This window comes from Cetorhinus maximus, chromosome 10 (genome assembly GCF_964194155.1).
Source record: "Cetorhinus maximus chromosome 10, sCetMax3.hap1.1, whole genome shotgun sequence".
NCBI classification, from domain to species: Eukaryota; Metazoa; Chordata; class Chondrichthyes; order Lamniformes; family Cetorhinidae; genus Cetorhinus; species Cetorhinus maximus.
In genome coordinates, this window is record NC_135888.1 from 52,675,106 (window position 1) to 52,693,055 (window position 17,950).

The following is a 17,950-nucleotide window of genomic DNA, read 5'->3' on the forward strand; positions in this document are numbered from 1 at the left end:
AGCATGCCATATTCAGCACATTTCCATATTCTCCGCATTCAACGCAACTTCAATTTCTCCATATCCATCAAATCCTGCAACGGTGGCTCTCCGTGCCTCGTGAAATGTCAATTTCAATCAATTGATCAACGTCTTCCATTTTCTCAATCTGCAGATAATTCTCAATCCCCATATATATATGATCTTCCAATTGCATGAAATTCGCTGCTTGTAGCATCTGCGCCATTCTCTGAATGTACAAGTTTCTCCATTTCCATCAGTCTCACTATCTCCACTAATTTCCACTGCCTATCGACATAAATGTCTCAATTTCTAACACACTCCTCATTTCGAGCAATTCGTCATTGACCTCAACCTACAATTTCTAACTTTCCCCTTTATCAGCAAAAGAGTTGTCTCTTTCTATCCAATTCTCAATTCCCAGCAATTTCTTAGGTTGAGCACATTTGCACATTCTCTTCATTAACCGCAATTTCAATTTCTCTAAAACATACAATTTGAGCAAACCGAGCTCGCTTTACCTATCAAGCTGCCAATTTCTGGCAATTGATCAAATTCCAGCATTTTCGCTATCTGCACAAACTTCTCATTTACAATATTTGGAAAAACTATCGTTTCCATGAAATTCACAGCTTGTAGCAACTGCTTCTTCTCCGAATGTACAAATTTCTCAATTACCATCAGTTTCCCTACCTCTACTTATTTCTACTGACCCTTTGCATTAATCTCCCTATTTCAAATAATATCCACATTTCCTCTTTCATCTCAAACTGAAATTCCTCAAGTTCGCTCTTTATCAGCAAACATAGTTCTCTGCATCTGTCAAATACGGAATTTCCAGCAGTATGTCATTTTCAGCACATTTCCAGCTTCTCCACATTCAATGCAACTTCAACTTTTCCATACGCTCCACGTTCGGCAAAGCTGGCGCTCTGTGTCACTCGAAAGGTCAATTTCAATCAATTGATCAAGTTCTTGGATTTTCTCTATCAGCAGAGATTTCCCATTCCCCATGATGGCAAAATCTTCCATTTTCACGAAATTGGCTTTTGGCATCATCTGCTCATTCAGGAATTGCACAAGTTTCTCCATTTTAATCAATTTCTCCATCTGCAATAATTTCTGCTGTCGACCTGCGTTAGTGCCTCTAGTTCTAACAATCCACACATTTTCAAATGTTCATTCTTTGACTAAGTCTTCAGTTACGTCTTATCTATAATTTTCAAGAAATCAGTTTCTCTATATCCATCAAGTATTCAGTATCTTGCAATTAATCAAATTCCGCACATTTGGAGCTTCTCTGCATTAACCACACCTTCAATTTCTCCATAACTTTGAATTGAAGTAAACCTGGCTCTCTGTATCGAGCAAAATATCAGGTTCTACTAATTGATCAGATTCTAGCATTTTCTCTATCTGCAGATATTTGTCAATCCCCAAATTTGTATATTTTCCCATTTGCATGACATTCGCTGCTTATACCTTCTGCTGTATAAGGTTTTCCATTTCCGTTAATGTCGCAATCTCCACTAATGTCTGCTGCCTATCTATATAAATGTCTCTATTTCTAACACTCTTCTCATTTCCAGCTATTCATCATGGATGTGAACCTACAATTTCTAGATTTCTCCTTGATCAGCAAAACGAGACCTCCCTATCGATCAAATTCACAGTTCCCAACAAGTTTTTAGACTCAGCACATTTGCAGATTCTCCACGTTAACCGCAACTTCAAATTCCCCATATCATTCAATTTCAGTAAACCTAACTCTTTCTATCTATCAAACTCTCAATTTCTAGCAAATGGTCAGTTTCTGGCATTTTTGCCATGTGCAGATATTTCTCATTTCCGATATTTGGAAGAACTCCCATTTCTATTCAATTCGCGCTTGTAGCATCCGCTCTTCGCTGAATGTACCAATTTCTCAATTTCCATCAGTTTCCCTATCTCTACTAATTTCTACTCTTCGTTTGCATTAATCTCACTATTTCTCATCATATCCACATTTCCAATGACTCCTCATTCATCTCAACCTGAAATACCTCTAGTTCTGTCATTATCAGCAAACTTAGTTCTCTGTAGCTGTCAAATTCTCAATTTTCCGCAGCATGCCATATTCAGCACATTTCCATATTCTCCGCATTCAACGCAACTTCAATTTCTCCATATCCATCAAATCCTGCAACGGTGGCTCTCCGTGCCTCGTGAAATGTCAATTTCAAGCAATTGATCAACTTCTTCCATTTTCTCAATCTGCAGATAATTCTCAATCCCCATATATATATGATCTTCCAATTGCATGAAATTCGCTGCTTGTAGCATCTGCGCCATTCTCTGAATGTACAAGTTTCTCCATTTCCATCAGTCTCACTATCTCCACTAATTTCCACTGCCTATCGACATAAATGTCTCAATTTCTAACACACTCCTCATTTCGAGCAATTCGTCATTGACCTCAACCTACAATTTCTAACTTTCCCCTTTATCAGCAAAAGAGTTGTCTCTTTCTATCCAATTCTCAATTCCCAGCAATTTCTTAGGTTGAGCACATTTGCACATTCTCTTCATTAACCGCAATTTCAATTTCTCTAAATCATACAATTTGAGCAAACCGAGCTCGCTTTACCTATCAAGCTGCCAATTTCTGGCAATTGATCAAATTCCAGCATTTTCGCTATCTTCACAAACTTCTCATTTACAATATTTGGAAAAACTATCGTTTCCATGAAATTCGCAGCTTGTAGCATCTGCTTCTTCTCCGAATGTACAAATTTCTCAATTACCATCAGTTTCCCTACCTCTACTGATTTCTACTGACCCTTTGCATTAATCTCTCTATTTCTAATAATATCCACATTTCCTCTTTCATCTCAAACTGAAATTCCTCAAGTTTGCTCTTTATCACCAAACATAGTTCTCTGCATCTGTCAAATACGGAATTTCCAGCAGTATGTCATTATCAGCACATTTCCAGCTTCTCCACATTCAATGCACCTTCAACTTTTCCATACGCTCCACGTTCGGCAAAGCTGGCGCTCTGTGTCACTCGAAAGGTCAATTTCAATCAATTGATCAAGTTCTTGGATTTTCTCTATCAGCAGAGATTTCCCATTCCCCATGATGGCAAAATCTTCCATTTTCACGAAATTGGCTTTTAGCATCATCTGCTCATTCAGGAATTGCACAAGTTTCTCCATTTTAATCAATTTCTCCACCTGCAATAATTTCTGCTGCCGACCTGCGTTAGTGCCTCTAGTCCTAACAATCCACACATTTTCAAATGTTCATTCTTTGACTAAGTCTTCAGTTACGTCTTATCTATAATTTTCAAGAAATCAGTTTCTCTATATCCATCAAGTATTCAGTTTCTTGCAATTAATCGAATTCTGCACATTTGGAGCTTCTCTGCATTAACCACACCTTCAATTTCTCCATAACTTTGAATTGAAGCAAACCTGGCTCTCTGTATCTAGCAAAATATCAGTTTCTACTAATTGATCAGATTCTAGCATTTTCTCTATCTGCAGATATTTGTCAATCCCCAAATTTGTATATTTTCCCATTTGCATGACATTCGCTGCTTATACCTTCTGCTATATAAGGTTTTCCATTTCCTTTAATGTCGCAATCTCCACTAATGTCTGCTGCCTATCTATATAAATGTCTCTATTTCTAACACTCTTCTCATTTCCAGCTATTCATCATGGATGTGAACCTACAATTTCTCGATTTCCCCTTGATCAGCATAACTAGACCTCCCTATCGATTAAATTCTCAGTTCCCAACAAGTTCTTAGACTGAGCACATTTGCAGATTCTCCACATTAACTGCAACTTCAAACTCCCCATATCATTCAATTTCAGTAAACCTAACTCTTTCTATCTATCAAACTCTCAATTTCTAGCAATTGGTCAGTTTCTGGCATTTTTGCCATGTGCAGATATTTCTCGTTTCCGATATTTGGAAGAACTCCCATTTCGATTAAATTCGCGCTGGTAGCATCCGCTCTTCCCTGAATGTACCAATTACTCAATTTCCATCAGTTTCTCTATCTCTACTAATTTCTACTCTTCGTTTGCATTAATCTCTCTATTTCTCATCATATCCACATTTCCAATGACTCCTCATTCATCTCAACCTGAAATTCCTCTAGTTCTGTCATTATCAGCAAACTTAGTTCTCTGTATCTGTCAAATTCTCAATTTTCCGCAGCATGCCATATTCAGCACATTTCCATATTCTCCGCATTCAACGCAACTTCAATTTCTCCATATCCATCAAATCCTGCAACGGTGGCTCTCCGTGCCTCGTGAAATGTCAATTTCAATCAATTGATCAACGTCTTCCATTTTCTCAATCTGCAGATAATTCTCAATCCCCATATATATATGATCTTCCAATTGCATGAAATTCGCTGCTTGTAGCATCTGCGCCATTCTCTGAATGTACAAGTTTCTCCATTTCCATCAGTCTCACTATCTCCACTAATTTCCACTGCCTATCGACATAAATGTCTCAATTTCTAACACACTCCTCATTTCGAGCAATTCGTCATTGACCTCAACCTACAATTTCTAACTTTCCCCTTTATCAGCAAAAGAGTTGTCTCTTTCTATCCAATTCTCAATTCCCAGCAATTTCTTAGGTTGAGCACATTTGCACATTCTCTTCATTAACCGCAATTTCAATTTCTCTAAAACATACAATTTGAGCAAACCGAGCTCGCTTTACCTATCAAACTGCCAATTTCTGGCAATTGATCAAATTCCAGCATTTTCGCTATCTGCACAAACTTCTCATTTACAATATTTGGAAAAACTATCGTTTCCATGAAATTCACAGCTTGTAGCAACTGCTTCTTCTCCGAATGTACAAATTTCTCAATTACCATCAGTTTCCCTACCTCTACTTATTTCTACTGACCCTTTGCATTAATCTCCCTATTTCAAATAATATCCACATTTCCTCTTTCATCTCAAACTGAAATTCCTCAAGTTCGCTCTTTATCAGCAAACATAGTTCTCTGCATCTGTCAAATACGGAATTTCCAGCAGTATGTCATTTTCAGCACATTTCCAGCTTCTCCACATTCAATGCACCTTCAACTTTTCCATACGCTCCACGTTCGGCAAAGCTGGCGCTCTGTGTCACTCGAAAGGTCAATTTCAATCAATTGATCAAGTTCTTGGATTTTCTCTATCAGCAGAGATTTCCCATTCCCCATGATGGCAAAATCTTCCATTTTCACGAAATTGGCTTTTAGCATCATCTGCTCATTCAGGAATTGCACAAGTTTCTCCATTTTAATCAATTTCTCCACCTGCAATAATTTCTGCTGCCGACCTGCGTTAGTGCCTCTAGTCCTAACAATCCACACATTTTCAAATGTTCATTCTTTGACTAAGTCTTCAGTTACGTCTTATCTATAATTTTCAAGAAATCAGTTTCTCTATATCCATCAAGTATTCAGTTTCTTGCAATTAATCGAATTCTGCACATTTGGAGCTTCTCTGCATTAACCACACCTTCAATTTCTCCATAACTTTGAATTGAAGCAAACCTGGCTCTCTGTATCTAGCAAAATATCAGTTTCTACTAATTGATCAGATTCTAGCATTTTCTCTATCTGCAGATATTTGTCAATCCCCAAATTTGTATATTTTCCCATTTGCATGACATTCGCTGCTTATACCTTCTGCTATATAAGGTTTTCCATTTCCTTTAATGTCGCAATCTCCACTAATGTCTGCTGCCTATCTATATAAATGTCTCTATTTCTAACACTCTTCTCATTTCCAGCTATTCATCATGGATGTGAACCTACAATTTCTCGATTTCCCCTTGATCAGCATAACTAGACCTCCCTATCGATTAAATTCTCAGTTCCCAACAAGTTCTTAGACTGAGCACATTTGCAGATTCTCCACATTAACTGCAACTTCAAACTCCCCATATCATTCAATTTCAGTAAACCTAACTCTTTCTATCTATCAAACTCTCAATTTCTAGCAATTGGTCAGTTTCTGGCATTTTTGCCATGTGCAGATATTTCTCGTTTCCGATATTTGGAAGAACTCCCATTTCGATTAAATTCGCGCTGGTAGCATCCGCTCTTCCCTGAATGTACCAATTACTCAATTTCCATCAGTTTCTCTATCTCTACTAATTTCTACTCTTCGTTTGCATTAATCTCTCTATTTCTCATCATATCCACATTTCCAATGACTCCTCATTCATCTCAACCTGAAATTCCTCTAGTTCTGTCATTATCAGCAAACTTAGTTCTCTGTATCTGTCAAATTCTCAATTTTCCGCAGCATGCCATATTCAGCACATTTCCATATTCTCCGCATTCAACGCAACTTCAATTTCTCCATATCCATCAAATCCTGCAACGGTGGCTCTCCGTGCCTCGTGAAATGTCAATTTCAATCAATTGATCAACGTCTTCCATTTTCTCAATCTGCAGATAATTCTCAATCCCCATATATATATGATCTTCCAATTGCATGAAATTCGCTGCTTGTAGCATCTGCGCCATTCTCTGAATGTACAAGTTTCTCCATTTCCATCAGTCTCACTATCTCCACTAATTTCCACTGCCTATCGACATAAATGTCTCAATTTCTAACACACTCCTCATTTCGAGCAATTCGTCATTGACCTCAACCTACAATTTCTAACTTTCCCCTTTATCAGCAAAAGAGTTGTCTCTTTCTATCCAATTCTCAATTCCCAGCAATTTCTTAGGTTGAGCACATTTGCACATTCTCTTCATTAACCGCAATTTCAATTTCTCTAAAACATACAATTTGAGCAAACCGAGCTCGCTTTACCTATCAAACTGCCAATTTCTGGCAATTGATCAAATTCCAGCATTTTCGCTATCTGCACAAACTTCTCATTTACAATATTTGGAAAAACTATCGTTTCCATGAAATTCACAGCTTGTAGCAACTGCTTCTTCTCCGAATGTACAAATTTCTCAATTACCATCAGTTTCCCTACCTCTACTTATTTCTACTGACCCTTTGCATTAATCTCCCTATTTCAAATAATATCCACATTTCCTCTTTCATCTCAAACTGAAATTCCTCAAGTTCGCTCTTTATCAGCAAACATAGTTCTCTGCATCTGTCAAATACGGAATTTCCAGCAGTATGTCATTTTCAGCACATTTCCAGCTTCTCCACATTCAATGCAACTTCAACTTTTCCATACGCTCCACGTTCGGCAAAGCTGGCGCTCTGTGTCACTCGAAAGGTCAATTTCAATCAATTGATCAAGTTCTTGGATTTTCTCTATCAGCAGAGATTTCCCATTCCCCATGATGGCAAAATCTTCCATTTTCACGAAATTGGCTTTTGGCATCATCTGCTCATTCAGGAATTGCACAAGTTTCTCCATTTTAATCAATTTCTCCATCTGCAATAATTTCTGCTGTCGACCTGCGTTAGTGCCTCTAGTTCTAACAATCCACACATTTTCAAATGTTCATTCTTTGACTAAGTCTTCAGTTACGTCTTATCTATAATTTTCAAGAAATCAGTTTCTCTATATCCATCAAGTATTCAGTATCTTGCAATTAATCAAATTCCGCACATTTGGAGCTTCTCTGCATTAACCACACCTTCAATTTCTCCATAACTTTGAATTGAAGTAAACCTGGCTCTCTGTATCGAGCAAAATATCAGGTTCTACTAATTGATCAGATTCTAGCATTTTCTCTATCTGCAGATATTTGTCAATCCCCAAATTTGTATATTTTCCCATTTGCATGACATTCGCTGCTTATACCTTCTGCTGTATAAGGTTTTCCATTTCCGTTAATGTCGCAATCTCCACTAATGTCTGCTGCCTATCTATATAAATGTCTCTATTTCTAACACTCTTCTCATTTCCAGCTATTCATCATGGATGTGAACCTACAATTTCTAGATTTCTCCTTGATCAGCAAAACGAGACCTCCCTATCGATCAAATTCACAGTTCCCAACAAGTTTTTAGACTCAGCACATTTGCAGATTCTCCACGTTAACCGCAACTTCAAATTCCCCATATCATTCAATTTCAGTAAACCTAACTCTTTCTATCTATCAAACTCTCAATTTCTAGCAAATGGTCAGTTTCTGGCATTTTTGCCATGTGCAGATATTTCTCATTTCCGATATTTGGAAGAACTCCCATTTCTATTCAATTCGCGCTTGTAGCATCCGCTCTTCGCTGAATGTACCAATTTCTCAATTTCCATCAGTTTCCCTATCTCTACTAATTTCTACTCTTCGTTTGCATTAATCTCACTATTTCTCATCATATCCACATTTCCAATGACTCCTCATTCATCTCAACCTGAAATACCTCTAGTTCTGTCATTATCAGCAAACTTAGTTCTCTGTAGCTGTCAAATTCTCAATTTTCCGCAGCATGCCATATTCAGCACATTTCCATATTCTCCGCATTCAACGCAACTTCAATTTCTCCATATCCATCAAATCCTGCAACGGTGGCTCTCCGTGCCTTGTGAAATGTCAATTTCAAGCAATTGATCAACTTCTTCCATTTTCTCAATCTGCAGATAATTCTCAATCCCCATATATATATGATCTTCCAATTGCATGAAATTCGCTGCTTGTAGCATCTGCGCCATTCTCTGAATGTACAAGTTTCTCCATTTCCATCAGTCTCACTATCTCCACTAATTTCCACTGCCTATCGACATAAATGTCTCAATTTCGAACACACTCCTCATTTCGAGCAATTCGTCATTGACCTCAACCTACAATTTCTAACTTTCCCCTTTATCAGCAAAAGAGTTGTCTCTTTCTATCCAATTCTCAATTCCCAGCAATTTCTTAGGTTGAGCACATTTGCACATTCTCTTCATTAACCGCAATTTCAATTTCTCTAAATCATACAATTTGAGCAAACCGAGCTCGCTTTACCTATCAAGCTGCCAATTTCTGGCAATTGATCAAATTCCAGCATTTTCGCTATCTTCACAAACTTCTCATTTACAATATTTGGAAAAACTATCGTTTCCATGAAATTCGCAGCTTGTAGCATCTGCTTCTTCTCCGAATGTACAAATTTCTCAATTACCATCAGTTTCCCTACCTCTACTGATTTCTACTGACCCTTTGCATTAATCTCTCTATTTCTAATAATATCCACATTTCCTCTTTCATCTCAAACTGAAATTCCTCAAGTTTGCTCTTTATCACCAAACATAGTTCTCTGCATCTGTCAAATACGGAATTTCCAGCAGTATGTCATTATCAGCACATTTCCAGCTTCTCCACATTCAATGCACCTTCAACTTTTCCATACGCTCCACGTTCGGCAAAGCTGGCGCTCTGTGTCACTCGAAAGGTCAATTTCAATCAATTGATCAAGTTCTTGGATTTTCTCTATCAGCAGAGATTTCCCATTCCCCATGATGGCAAAATCTTCCATTTTCACGAAATTGGCTTTTGGCATCATCTGCTCATTCAGGAATTGCACAAGTTTCTCCATTTTAATCAATTTCTCCACCTGCAATAATTTCTGCTGCCGACCTGCGTTAGTGCCTCTAGTCCTAACAATCCACACATTTTCAAATGTTCATTCTTTGACTAAGTCTTCAGTTACGTCTTATCTATAATTTTCAAGAAATCAGTTTCTCTATATCCATCAAGTATTCAGTTTCTTGCAATTAATCGAATTCTGCACATTTGGAGCTTCTCTGCATTAACCACACCTTCAATTTCTCCTTAACTTTGAATTGAAGCAAACCTGGCTCTCTGTATCTAGCAAAATATCAGTTTCTACTAATTGATCAGATTCTAGCATTTTCTCTATCTGCAGATATTTGTCAATCCCCAAATTTGTATATTTTCCCATTTGCATGACATTCGCTGCTTATACCTTCTGCTATATAAGGTTTTCCATTTCCTTTAATGTCGCAATCTCCACTAATGTCTGCTGCCTATCTATATAAATGTCTCTATTTCTAACACTCTTCTCATTTCCAGCTATTCATCATGGATGTGAACCTACAATTTCTCGATTTCCCCTTGATCAGCATAACTAGACCTCCCTATCGATTAAATTCTCAGTTCCCAACAAGTTCTTAGACTGAGCACATTTGCAGATTCTCCACATTAACTGCAACTTCAAACTCCCCATATCATTCAATTTCAGTAAACCTAACTCTTTCTATCTATCAAACTCTCAATTTCTAGCAATTGGTCAGTTTCTGGCATTTTTGCCATGTGCAGATATTTCTCATTTCCGATATTTGGAAGAACTCCCATTTCGATTAAATTCGCGCTGGTAGCATCCGCTCTTCCCTGAATGTACCAATTACTCAATTTCCATCAGTTTCTCTATCTCTACTAATTTCTACTCTTCGTTTGCATTAATCTCTCTATTTCTCATCATATCCACATTTCCAATGACTCCTCATTCATCTCAACCTGAAATTCCTCTAGTTCTGTCATTATCAGCAAACTTAGTTCTCTGTATCTGTCAAATTCTCAATTTTCCGCAGCATGCCATATTCAGCACATTTCCATATTCTCCGCATTCAACGCAACTTCAATTTCTCCATATCCATCAAATTCTGCAACGGTGGCTCTCCGTGCCTCGTGAAATGTCAATTTCAATCAATTGATCAACGTCTTCCATTTTCTCAATCTGCAGATAATTCTCAATCCCCATATATATATGATCTTCCAATTGCATGAAATTCGCTGCTTGTAGCGTCTGCGCCATTCTCTGAATGTACAAGTTTCTCCATTTCCATCAGTCTCACTATCTCCACTAATTTCCACTGCCTATCGACATAAATGTCTCAATTTCTAACACACTCCTCATTTCGAGCAATTCGTCATTGACCTCAACCTACAATTTCTAACTTTCCCCTTTATCAGCAAAAGAGTTGTCTCTTTCTATCCAATTCTCAATTCCCAGCAATTTCTTAGGTTGAGCACATTTGCACATTCTCTTCATTAACCGCAATTTCAATTTCTCTAAAACATACAATTTGAGCAAACCGAGCTCGCTTTACCTATCAAACTGCCAATTTCTGGCAATTGATCAAATTCCAGCATTTTCGCTATCTGCACAAACTTCTCATTTACAATATTTGGAAAAACTATCGTTTCCATGAAATTCACAGCTTGTAGCAACTGCTTCTTCTCCGAATGTACAAATTTCTCAATTACCATCAGTTTCCCTACCTCTACTTATTTCTACTGACCCTTTGCATTAATCTCCCTATTTCTAATATTATCCACATTTCCTCTTTCATCTCAAACTGAAATTCCTCAAGTTCGCTCTTTATCAGCAAACATAGTTCTCTGCATCTGTCAAATACGGAATTTCCAGCAGTATGTCATTTTCAGCACATTTCCAGCTTCTCCACATTCAATGCAACTTCAACTTTTCCATACGCTCCACGTTCGGCAAAGCTGGCGCTCTGTGTCACTCGAAAGGTCAATTTCAATCAATTGATCAAGTTCTTGGATTTTCTCTATCAGCAGAGATTTCCCATTCCCCATGATGGCAAAATCTTCCATTTTCACGAAATTGGCTTTTGGCATCATCTGCTCATTCAGGAATTGCACAAGTTTCTCCATTTTAATCAATTTCTCCATCTGCAATAATTTCTGCTGTCGACCTGCGTTAGTGCCTCTAGTTCTAACAATCCACACATTTTCAAATGTTCATTCTTTGACTAAGTCTTCAGTTACGTCTTATCTATAATTTTCAAGAAATCAGTTTCTCTATATCCATCAAGTATTCAGTATCTTGCAATTAATCAAATTCTGCACATTTGGAGCTTCTCTGCATTAACCACACCTTCAATTTCTCCATAACTTTGAATTGAAGTAAACCTGGCTCTCTGTATCGAGCAAAATATCAGGTTCTACTAATTGATCAGATTCTAGCATTTTCTCTATCTGCAGATATTTGTCAATCCCCAAATTTGTATATTTTCCCATTTGCATGACATTCGCTGCTTATACCTTCTGCTGTATAAGGTTTTCCATTTCCGTTAATGTCGCAATCTCCACTAATGTCTGCTGCCTATCTATATAAATGTCTCTATTTCTAACACTCTTCTCATTTCCAGCTATTCATCATGGATGTGAACCTACAATTTCTAGATTTCTCCTTGATCAGCAAAACGAGACCTCCCTATCGATTAAATTCACAGTTCCCAACAAGTTTTTAGACTCAGCACATTTGCAGACTCTCCACGTTAACCGCAACTTCAAATTCCCCATATCATTCAATTTCAGTAAACTTAACTCTTTCTATCTATCAAACTCTCAATTTCTAGCAATTGGTCAGTTTCTGGCATTTTTGCCATGTGCAGATATTTCTCATTTCCGATATTTGGAAGAACTCCCATTTCTATTAAATTCGCGCTTGTAGCATCCGCTCTTCGCTGAATGTACCAATTTCTCAATTTCCATCAGTTTCCCTATCTCTACTAATTTCTACTCTTCGTTTGCATTAATCTCGCTATTTCTCATCATATCCACATTTCCAATGACTCCTCATTCATCTCAACCTGAAATACCTCTAGTTCTGTCATTATCAGCAAACTTAGTTCTCTGTAGCTGTCAAATTCTCAATTTTCCGCAGCATGCCATATTCAGCACATTTCCATATTCTCCGCATTCAACGCAACTTCAATTTCTCCATATCCATCAAATCCTGCAACGGTGGCTCTCCGTGCCTCGTGAAATGTCAATTTCAAGCAATTGATCAACTTCTTCCATTTTCTCAATCTGCAGATAATTCTCAATCCCCATATATGTATGATCTTCCAATTGCATGAAATTCGCTGCTTGTAGCGTCTGCGCCATTCTCTGAATGTACAAGTTTCTCCATTTCCATCAGTCTCACTATCTCCACTAATTTCCACTGCCTATCGACATAAATGTCTCAATTTCTAACACACTCCTCATTTCGAGCAATTCGTCATTGACCTCAACCTACAATTTCTAACTTTCCCCTTTATCAGCAAAAGAGTTGTCTCTTTCTATCCAATTCTCAATTTCCAGCAATTTCTTAGGTTGAGCACATTTGCACATTCTCTTCATTAACCGCAATTTCAATTTCTCTAAATCATACAATTTGAGCAAACCGAGCTCGCTTTACCTGTCAAGCTGCCAATTTCTGGCAATTGATCAAATTCCAGCATTTTCGCTATCTTCACAAACTTCTCATTTACAATATTTGGAAAAACTATCGTTTCCATGAAATTCGCAGCTTGTAGCATCTGCTTCTTCTCCGAATGTACAAATTTCTCAATTACCATCAGTTTCCCTACCTCTACTGATTTCTACTGACCCTTTGCATTAATCTCTCTATTTCTAATAATATCCACATTTCCTCTTTCATCTCAAACTGAAATTCCTCAAGTTCGCTCTTTATCACCAAACATAGTTCTCTGCATCTGTCAAATACGGAATTTCCAGCAGTATGTCATTATCAGCACATTTCCACCTTCTCCACATTCAATGCACCTTCAACTTTTCCATACGCTCCACGTTCGGCAAAGCTGGCGCTCTGTGTCACTCGAAAGGTCAATTTCAATCAATTGATCAAGTTCTTGGATTTTCTCTATCAGCAGAGATTTCCCATTCCCCATGATGGCAAAATCTTCCATTTTCACGAAATTGGCTTTTGGCATCATCTGCTCATTCAGGAATTGCACAAGTTTCTCCATTTTAATCAATTTCTCCACCTGCAATAATTTCTGCTGCCGACCTGCGTTAGTGCCTCTAGTCCTAACAATCCACACATTTTCAAATGTTCATTCTTTGACTAAGTCTTCAGTTACGTCTTATCTATAATTTTCAAGAAATCAGTTTCTCTATATCCATCAAGTATTCAGTTTCTTGCAATTAATCGAATTCTGCACATTTGGAGCTTCTCTGCATTAACCACACCTTCAATTTCTCCATAACTTTGAATTGAAGCAAACCTGGCTCTCTGTATCTAGCAAAATATCAGTTTCTACTAATTGATCAGATTCTAGCATTTTCTCTATCTGCAGATATTTGTCAATCCCCAAATTTGTATATTTTCCCATTTGCATGACATTCGCTGCTTATACCTTCTGCTATATAAGGTTTTCCATTTCCTTTAATGTCGCAATCTCCACTAATGTCTGCTGCCTATCTATATAAATGTCTCTATTTCTAACACTCTTCTCATTTCCAGCTATTCATCATGGATGTGAACCTACAATTTCTCGATTTCCCCTTGATCAGCATAACTAGACCTCCCTATCGATTAAATTCTCAGTTCCCAACAAGTTCTTAGACTGAGCACATTTGCAGATTCTCCACATTAACTGCAACTTCAAACTCCCCATATCATTCAATTTCAGTAAACCTAACTCTTTCTATCTATCAAACTCTCAATTTCTAGCAATTGGTCAGTTTCTGGCATTTTTGCCATGTGCAGATATTTCTCATTTCCGATATTTGGAAGAACTCCCATTTCGATTAAATTCGCGCTGGTAGCATCCGCTCTTCCCTGAATGTACCAATTACTCAATTTCCATCAGTTTCTCTATCTCTACTAATTTCTACTCTTCGTTTGCATTAATCTCTCTATTTCTCATCATATCCACATTTCCAATGACTCCTCATTCATCTCAACCTGAAATTCCTCTAGTTCTGTCATTATCAGCAAACTTAGTTCTCTGTATCTGTCAAATTCTCAATTTTCCGCAGCATGCCATATTCAGCACATTTCCATATTCTCCGCATTCAACGCAACTTCAATTTCTCCATATCCATCAAATTCTGCAACGGTGGCTCTCCGTGCCTCGTGAAATGTCAATTTCAATCAATTGATCAACGTCTTCCATTTTCTCAATCTGCAGATAATTCTCAATCCCCATATATATATGATCTTCCAATTGCATGAAATTCGCTGCTTGTAGCGTCTGCGCCATTCTCTGAATGTACAAGTTTCTCCATTTCCATCAGTCTCACTATCTCCACTAATTTCCACTGCCTATCGACATAAATGTCTCAATTTCTAACACACTCCTCATTTCGAGCAATTCGTCATTGACCTCAACCTACAATTTCTAACTTTCCCCTTTATCAGCAAAAGAGTTGTCTCTTTCTATCCAATTCTCAATTCCCAGAAATTTCTTAGATTGAGCTCATTTGCACATTCTCTTCATTAACCGCAATTTCAATTTCTCTAAATCATACAATTTGAGCAAACCGAGCTCGCTTTACCTATCAAACTGTCAATTTCTGGCAATTGATCAAATTCCAGCATTTTCGCTAACTGCAGAAACTTCTCATTTACAGTATTTGGAAAAACTATCGTTTCCATGAAATTCGCTGCTTGTAGCATCTGCTTCTTCTCCGAATGTACAAATTTCTCAATTACCATCAGTTTCCCTACCTCTAATGATTTCTGCTGACCCTTTGCATTAATCTCTCTATTTCTAATAATATCCACATTTCCTCTTTCATCTCAAACTGAAATTCCTCAAGTTCGCTCTTTTTCAGCAAACATAGTTCTCTGCATCTGTCAAATACGGAATTTCCAGCAGTATGTCATTATCAGCACATTTCCAGCTTCTCCGCATTCAATGCACCTTCAACTTTTCCATACCCTCCACGTTCGGCAAAGCTGGCGCTCTGTGCCACCCGAAAGGTCAATTTCAATCAATTGATCAAGTTCTTGGATTTTCTCTATCAGCAGAGATTTCCCATTCCCCATGATGGCAAAATCTTCCATTTTCACGAAATTGGCTTTTGGCATCATCTGCTCATTCAGGAATTGCACAAGTTTCTCCATTTTAATCAATTTCTCCATCTGCAATAATTTCTGCTGTCGACCTGCGTTAGTTCCTCTAGTTCTCGCAATCCACACATTTTCAAATGTTCATTCTTCGACTAAGTCTTCAGTTACGTCATTTCTATAATTTTCAAGAAATCAGTTTCTCTATATCCATCAAGTATTCAGTTTCTTGTAATTAATCGAATTCTGCACATTTGGAGCTTCTCTGCATTAACCACACCTTCAATTTCTCCATAACTTTGAATTGAAGCAAACCTGGCTCTCTGTATCTAGCAAAATATCAGTTTCTACTAATTGATCAGATTCTAGCATTTTCTCTATCTGCAGATATTTGTCAATCCCCAAATTTGTATATTTTCCCATTTGCATGACATTCGCTGCTTATGCCTTCTGCTTTACAAGGTTTTCCATTTCCGTTAATGTCGCAACCTCCATTAATTTCTGCTGCCTATCTATATAAATGTCTCTATATCTTACACTCTTCTCATTTCCAGCTATTCATCATGGATGTGAACCTACAATTTCTCAATTACCCCTTGATCAGCAAAACTAGTCCTCCCTATCGATTAAATTCTCAATTCCCAACAATTTCTTAGGCTCAGCACATTTGCAGATTCTCCACGTTAACCGCAACTTCAAATTCCCCATATCATTCAATTTCAGTAAACCTAACTCTTTCTATCTATCAAACTCTCAATTTCTAGCAATTGGTCAATTTCTGGCATTTTTGCCATATGCAGATATTTCTCATTTCCGATATTTGGAAGAACTCCCATTTCTATGAAATTCGCTGCTTGTAGCACCCGCTCATCCCTGAATGTACCAATTTCTCAATTTCCATCAGTTTCTCTATCTCTACTAATTTCTACTGTTCCTTTGCATTAATCTCTCTATTTCTCATCATATCCACATTTCCAATGACTCCTCATTCATCTCAACCTGAAATTCCTCAAGTTCTCTCATTATTAGCAAACTTAGTTCTCCGTACCTGTCAAATTCTCAATTTTCAGCACATTTCCAGATTCTCCGCATTCAACGCAACTTCAATTTCTCCATATCCATCAAATTCTGCAATGGTTGGTCCCCGTGCCTCGTGAAATTGCAATTTCAAGCAATTGATCAACTTCTTCCATTTTCTCAAACTGCAGATACTTCTCAATCCCCAGATATGTATGATCTGCCATTTGCATGAAATTCGCTGCTTGTAGCTTCTGCGCCATTCTCTGAATGTACAAGTTTCACCATTTCCATCAGTCTCAATATCTCCACTAATTTCCACTGCCTATCGACATAAATGTCTCTATTGCTAACACTCTCCTCATTTCGAGCTATTCGTCATTGACCTCAACCTACAATTTCTCAATTTCCCCTTTATCAGCAAAAGTAATTGTCTCTTTCTATCAAATTCTCAATTCCCAGCAATTTCTTACATTGAGCACATTTGCACATTCTCCTCACTAACCGCAATTTCAATTTCTCCAAATCATACAATTTCAGCAAACCGAGCTCGCTTTACCTATCAAACTGTCAATTTCTGGCAATTGATCAAATTCCAGCATTTTCGCTATCTGCAGATACTTCTCATTTCCAATATTTGGAAAAACTATCGTTTCCATGAAATTCGCTGCTTTTAGCACCTGCTCCTTCACCGAATGTACAAATATTTCAATTACCATCAGTTTCCCTACCTCTACTAATATCTACTGTCCCTTTGCACTAATCTCTCGATTTCTAATAATATCCACATTTCCTCTTTCATCTCAAACTGAAATTCCTCAAATTCGCTCTTTATCAGCAAACGTAGTTCTCTGCATCTGTCAAATACGGAATTTCCAGCAGTATGTCATTATCAGCACATTTCCAGCTTCTCCGCATTCAATGCAACTTCACTTTCTCCATACCCTCCAAGTTCGGCAAAGCTGGCTCTCTGTGCTACCCGAAAGGGCAATTTCAATCAATTGATCATGTTCTTGGATTTTCTCTATCAGCAGAGATTTCCCATTCCCCATGATGGCAAAATCTTCCATTTTCACGAAATTGGCTTTTGGCATCATCTGCTCATTCAGGAATTGCACAAGTTTCTCCATTTTAATCAATTTCTCCATCTGCAATAATTTCTG